The sequence below is a fragment of the Ruditapes philippinarum genome, unplaced genomic scaffold (assembly GCF_026571515.1).
Source record: "Ruditapes philippinarum isolate M1 unplaced genomic scaffold, ASM2657151v2 ctg7828_1_1_1_1, whole genome shotgun sequence".
In the NCBI taxonomy this organism is placed as follows: domain Eukaryota; kingdom Metazoa; phylum Mollusca; class Bivalvia; order Venerida; family Veneridae; genus Ruditapes; species Ruditapes philippinarum.
In genome coordinates this window covers 30,548-37,937 of record NW_026864702.1, presented here as the reverse complement: position 1 = coordinate 37,937, position 7,390 = coordinate 30,548, and the positions used below count along the sequence as shown (strand labels likewise).

The 7,390-nt window shown below is 31.8% G+C and overlaps 1 long non-coding RNA gene across 1 annotated transcript; it reads right to left on the bottom strand.

The window, feature by feature from the left end:
* Positions 1 to 1,350: 1,350 nt before the first annotated feature.
* LOC132726544 (uncharacterized) lies at positions 1,351 to 4,585 on the bottom strand. The gene is made up of 4 exons (XR_009625210.1): positions 4,493 to 4,585; positions 4,051 to 4,105; positions 3,278 to 3,433; positions 1,351 to 1,442 (listed from the first exon to the last, which is right to left on the bottom strand). It is a non-coding gene; the product is annotated as an uncharacterized LOC132726544 (long non-coding RNA).
* Between the last annotated feature and the right edge of the window lie 2,805 nt (positions 4,586 to 7,390).

The window sequence follows — 7,390 nt, the reverse complement described above, 5'->3', positions numbered from 1 at the left end:
GAACATATTTACTAAAAGTATCTTTATTGTCATCGTAAGTAGAGTAAAATGATAAAATGATCGAAATGCCTAATCCACTAGGGGTCGAAAAGAGTAGCGTATCAAATCGTTAAGATTACCTCTGTTTCGACAAAAGTTAAATGCTGCCCGTTACCAATTAGGTAGCAAGAATCATAAAAACGTGTCCAGCCATTTTTGCATAATCACTTGCAAGACTTATGTAAAAGAAAGTGATAGAAATATGCATTGAAGTTATTTCAAGGAAATATTTTAGCATAGATATCATAACATTGATAATCAGAAAATGACGTCAGTGTTATCATGTAAAAATTTCATAAAAAGTGATTAGTAGGATAAGCAACTGATTCATATGATTCAAATTACAATCACTACCAAACTTAACTATTTTACAACAAAGGTAGATTCAGTTGATATTATATACTACATTTGATTCTCAATTATTTTACTATTTATATCAACTATTTGTTTAGTATAAAAATATTTATTACTAATACTCATCTTTGTGCAAGATATTTTTCTAAAAGATTTATTTGGCTGTATATACATGCAAATTAAAATTGATATATCCCTCAAAAACAGACAAGACGAGAAATGCAACTTTTGTTTTCTTTTGTAGTTCTTTCGTGGCATTTTTGTCCTTTAAGTTATCAAAAATTAAAAAATTCACCTGAAAATCGATATAACTTAAAGTATAGTTGCGATCCCCTGTTAAGATGAATATCAATAAAAAATAGTATTTGTTTGCTTGGGTTTACCGGCGATAGTCATACCGCGAAGAACACTATAATTAGAATGTGTACAAGCGATTAAGTTAAATCTGAAAACAATGTGATCCCTCGGAAGCATTAATCATAACAAAATTGCATGAGAATTGCAAATTGAGTATGTACATGAGGGATAATGAAAAAGTGCCCCTAGCGTTTATAGTGCCAGTAACCCCGAAGGACCAGAAAAAATAACAAGACTGAAGTGAAGTACGCGGCAACTTTAAAAAAAAACATGCTTGAATGACAGATTATTCTCTCCTCGCGTATGAAGAATATTAACTTATTTGACTGAAATAGGGCCAGTAAGATAAGACAACTATCATCTGTTGTATGTATATGACGCAAAAATATTTCATTCAGTGCAATATCATATTTAGGGCAATATCAACTGAAATAATTTGAATTGACACTTAAAAATTTAAACTTACAGAACAGGACACGTTTAAATAAATGTTAACATAAACGCTTTTGATAGCAGTTTATAAAAAATAGACAGTTTCAGGTATTCGTATTAATCGAAACAGTAGGACATAGACAAAATGTGTAAAACGAAAAAAAAAACCTTGTTTATTCATATATTTATTAGTTATATTATACAGCTATATTTCACATTCATTTTCTTATTTGCCGATAATTGAATCCACAACATCAGTGCTGAAAGAAAAACAAGAAATTCACTATTTTGTTACTAACTGTTTTTAACTTCTTATTTAATAACAATAACAATTGCCTAACATAAATTTGCTCCGAAATACGAACAGCTTGGAACATTTTACCAATTTTATATAATCCTGAACCATGATCCTACAAAAGCTTGTTAATTTTTGCTTGACAATATCAAATCAATATTAACATTGGCAGCACAAGAATTTGTGAACATTTTAGAATTTTAATTTTAAGGTGCAAAATTCTAAACATTAACAATCATTATCTGGACATGTATAATTATTTTGATTTTCCTTTTACGTACATAATACTTATAAAAAATTAATTAATTCAATTTGATGACAGCATTATCGAAATAAAATGTATTTATGACAAATTAAATCATTTCAGTTCATCGTATCGAAATAGTTATGTATTATTCTATGGAGGCTATTTGTTGCCAAAAATCCAGCCTTTTTTATCTGAGTTGAACAGTTTGTTAACGGAAAAATACAATAATATTTGTATTTCTTTGTATGTAAACTCCAATGTTGCATTCTTGGATTTAGTATCCCGAATTAACATTGTAAAAATGCATTTCAACCCTATACATTTTGTTAAACGACAAAACATAAACTGTTTTTGCTGAAAGTAGCAATACCAAGTGTTCGAATACTCATTGTTTGTGTAAACGCCGACAAAACAGAAGTTACATTCTTAGCTTTACATTGTCGAACCATCATGATTCTGATCAGCATAATCCAGCTTTACACGTTTTTCAATAAATTGAAATATGCTCTGCACGTTTTCCAGCCCACTACATCATCGTAAATAAACGTATTTACCCGCTCAGTTTCGGTATTTACCGTCGGCGACAAGAAGCGGCGTAGTTTCCGTTTACCACACATTTTAGGTGTTAAGTTATTCACCAAACATAATTCACTTGCATGATTGCCATTCTATGTCTTATACAATCAGCATTAGTGAACTTTAAAGGATTATAGGCATATAAGTTTTAAAACGTTGTCGATACCACATTTCCTAGAAAAACGTGGTGCGTAACATTATATATGGGAAACATTCCCTTATGTTAATTCACCAATTTAAGTTTTTGCATATTATTATGCTCATTATCAGTATAACGTTGTTACAGTGTTACATTATATCTTAACCAATTTTGCATTACTTGAATATCCTGTACTAGAATACGTTTTAACAAAGTCAGGGGATATTCAAAGTCAACAGTAATGCAGTTGATGTACTAGTATGTGAAAATTAAAACAGTTTCTATATAATTTCAAATATTTTTGCACTAGCAAATATTATCTCTCATTATATTCTGCTTTCGTGAAAATTGGCTCCACCTATTAATTTTCGTATATTTCCGTGATATCGTTTACATTTACCATGTCGCAAGTTTGAAGTTTATCTAATAGATAAAAGTTGCATCTAAGTTGCATGTTTACAGCTTCCATTTTCTCAAATCGAGATAATCAAAATGCTTAATACCAGTGCAGTATGTAACTCTGGGATCGACAATTAGATTTTTACTAATCTGTTTAGTAGAAATGAAGTATGCATTGTCAAGTTTCAAAGGCTGGATTTTTGGCAACGAATAGCCTCAAATGCATCCACGAATATCGTTCACATCTTGAAAGTGTGTTGAACAGCGCTTTTTTGTCTTAAATAGCATTATTTTACACATTTTTGCACGATATTAGTGCTTTTGTATAGGCAAAAAGAATGATATGTTCTTGTGTAATCAAATATTATTCAACTTAAAATAGTAAAACACAAAACAAAGTGTAAAAACACTTAACCTTCGTCGGCTTTGAACAGTTTACCTTGTTTCACAGATTGGATGCAAGTGGCTATCACATGGGTAATCACTCCATTTATAGTCATGGTGGACAGCATAAACCCCACAGTCTTCAGGTTGACCTCCATTTGGCTCCCCTGGGTACCAGTAGGTAAAATTTGGTTTTTGTGACGTGTCGTACCTGTTAAAAGCTCTAAACTGCTGTTGGCAATTGACTTTACCCAAGCGACCAGTGCATACCAAGATCAGCCGGTTCAAACTTGCCGTCTGATCAATGTCTGCACTATTCGCCATTCAGTCAGTACTTACATTGAAATATGTTTTAAACAATCTAAATGTTTTTGTCCATACTAATACATGTAGTCATATGAACTATATCAAGCACTAATGCGCAACCGAGTAGAACAACTGACGTCCCTTTTAGAGGTTTCTGATGAGTACAGAATTTAATATTATACTTGCATTCAAAACAGAAAATCATCAATTATAATCAAATGAAACGTAAAAGACAATGAGGTTTCGACAATTACAATTTATCACACACCTGTGTTATAAACACTCGGTTAAGCGTAATCATGTACGTTTCAGTATAACGCCTCAATGAAAAAAAAACATAAGTGTAAACCTAAGTATCTTATAGTCTGTGATAATATTTTATAATGTTTTGTAGTGTAGCTTCATTACAACATTTATTGAACTGATTGAGAAACTCGCATTATACAGGTTCATTTAACTCATTCATACACTTATTTAACATCCTCCAAACACATGATTGTGTGACATAAAGAAATTTATTACCACTGCCATATCCCCTCTACATCCATGTCCGATATTCCAACCCAGCTGTGATAAGCTATAGAAATAGAGAAAAAAATCTGGTTGATTTTGAAAAGTTTCCAATCAAATCTTCTTTTATTCTTGTCCCAAATGGCTTTGAACGGTGATATTAACCCATCTACATATTTATTGATCTGTTTGTTTATTAATGTATCTATCTATTTTATTCAGTAATATATTTATACCAAACTTGCCGTTGTTACAGTAACAAATCAGCGCCGATAACACATACTTACACGTTACGTATAAACTTTATTTGAATTGTGTTAGCCAGCAGAATCAGTTACCTAGGGTTCAGACTGTGTAACTATTGGAATATATTTTTTCTAGAAATTTCTCATTAAGTTCATTACTACGATTTCCTGCAACGTTATTAAAAATTAGAATTTAAAACAATCCTTACCTTTAGTTTTCTGTAGGATGTCAACGATGAAAAGATTTTCCTCTGCAGTATTCACATGGATAAGATGACCATTGTGCTGCCTGCAGAAATACTGCAAAGAAACATGAATAACATAAAATTCTTATTAACATTACTTGGCAGTAAAGTAAAGAGCAATATTTCAGTTCAGCAAAGGAAAACATATTACATGATTGAATAAACAAAAAGGAACACAGTTATGCAGTACACGAGTCTGAATCATAAAAAATTCATACAATTTTAAAAATTCAGTTCATTTCAAATTTCAGAATGTTAATACAATTAAGTGATGGGTCTGAGATTGATATTCAATTTTTATTTTCAGAGCGCTCGATATTCAACACAAGCATAGAGAAAAAGGAACCCCGAAAGAACGCCAAAAAAATAAGATTGTAAATGTTGCAGACTCAGTTTAATTGAGCCTTTTCATGGACGTTAATGCAAACTACATACAAGCACAATCCATACCTGGTAGAACCATTAAAAGAATTATTTAACATTAATTAAACATGTAATGCTGAAAAAATGAATTAAGAAAACATTCGTAGATGCGTTCATGCAACCCGGAATGCGAAACGTGCGTCCTATTCAATGAAAAGCACCAGTAACGAATGTTTTTGTCCTTAACGAGGAAGCAATAGGCTCAGATGGATTTTTTCAAGTGGGTTAGAGGTGATGAAGCATGCATATCACAAATAAAATAAAAAAATCAAATTTAAAAAGCCATGAACAGTTGAATAACGAAAGGCAATCGAATTTAGAGTACGAAAATTAAATTTTCAAAAATCCAATGTCGCGCTTGGAACGTTTTCAGAGCCCACGCTGAGCTCGATATAAAACATCATTAAACAAGCCCGGATCTAGCTTATTTCGAATTTAGAGCCAGTTCTAGGTTCGAAACTGATAATTTATATTTCGTTAGCTATATTCAGCTCTGAGACTGACAATTTAAAAAAAGATTAAGGGGCGATTACTGCGTTAGTACCGAATTTAAGATCAATTTTCATAAATTTAAAATGGGTGGATATCGTTCTAGATCTGAAACTGGTTCCCTCCTCCAGACTTTCGGGAATGACAACGCCAATCGAACGACTTGTTCTGACTCCTTGGTACCCTTCCGGCTCGCTTGCAAATGCCGAGTCTATTACACTGGTTGCAAATGATAATCATGTCACATTTATATCCTTATTACTCACATGCGCATAAGAGTGGTGTCCCCATTCCCCATCACACCTCACAAACTCACACACACATATTTTGTTTTGTTTTGTTGTTTAAGGAAGAGAGAGGTAGCCTAGTAATCAAGTCCTTTCGACCAAGGAATTATTGGTTGTAGCCTTAATTTGACCACGACCATTCTTCTTTAAATGACAAGGGACTTGTAATTTATGCTTCCGAGGGATCACTTTGTTTCCAGATTTTGAAATAATCAATGCCGGTTGCTATAACTTGTTTCACAACCGATTAAGTTTAAGATGCCACACGGAATTTGCCATAAATTATTTCAATTTAGATCTTAGACCTAGCTCTGAATTAAGGCAAAATCATTTTTTTTGCTAGTTCGATACTAGTACATTATGAATATCAATCTTGTGATTGTATAATATTCGCTTTCACAACAAAAAAAATGAAACTGGATAAAAATCTAACAACAAGTTCTGAGTTCTATGTAAGCTTATTTTTGTTGTCCTTTTTAATGAATATGAAAATCAATCTAGTAATTTACTATCTATTGATGCCGAGTTTGATGCAAGCACAATATTTATCCCTTTATTTAAAAAAGAAATTCGAACTTTAAACTGGCTTTGAATAGGAGACCAGCTCGATATTCGCTCCTTTTTAAATCAATCTCATAGCTGACTCAGGATTTGATTGCATATCTATCTTACAGTTGACTCTGGATGTAATGCTTATTCGATATATGCTTTTTAAGTAAATTGAATGTCTATCTCTGAACTGGCTCTGAGTTCAATTTTATCTAAATAATCATTGGTTAAGTGAATTTTGAATAACTGTTTGTCTGTTTGATACTTGCACGATATTTGTCTTTTGCAAAAAATATCGATCGATCGGCTGGCTCGAAATTTTAAGCAAGCTCGAAATATCATAATAGCCTACTAACTAAAACACGTTCTCGAACAAGGTGGAAGCCCAAAGCTAGATGGAAATAAATCATAATGTGCGATTTCAGACTTGAGAGCTGACCGTTTTCTTCTCTTCGATTGTTCTTTTTTATTCCTTTTTTATTTTTTTAAGTTTTTGACCTATTGATTACATGCACATGTTAATTTTTTTTGAAGAGTATCAAAGCGTCGTATTTACCTCAGCTTCGATAAATGTTACATTGTGTCCGTAACCAATTAAGTAGCAAGAATCATTGAAACGTGTCCAGCCATTCTGGCAGCAGCACGAACATACTTATGAAAAAAAAAGTTATACATTAAAAAATAAATTGTGACAGAAATAATCAAGTTATAACAAGTAAATATTATAGCATACATATTATAACATTAAGATTCAGAAAATGGCGTCACTGTTATCATTTAAAAATGAGAAAATATGATCAGTGAGATTAGTAACTGATTCATTTGATTCAGATAACAATCACTGTCAAACAATTTTTTAACGACGGTAAATTTAATTAATATTATATACTACATTTGACTAATTACATCGAGAAATTGCAGAATATACAAGTATTAATTACTTATACTCATCATTTTGCAAGATATCTTGATAAAATTGTACACATTTGGTCATACATAGGTTCGTACATGTAAATTAAAATTGATATATCCCTACATAAAACAGACAAAACGTGAAATGCAACTTTTTGTTTTATTTTGTAGTTCTTTCGTTGCATGTTCGTTGCATGTTTGT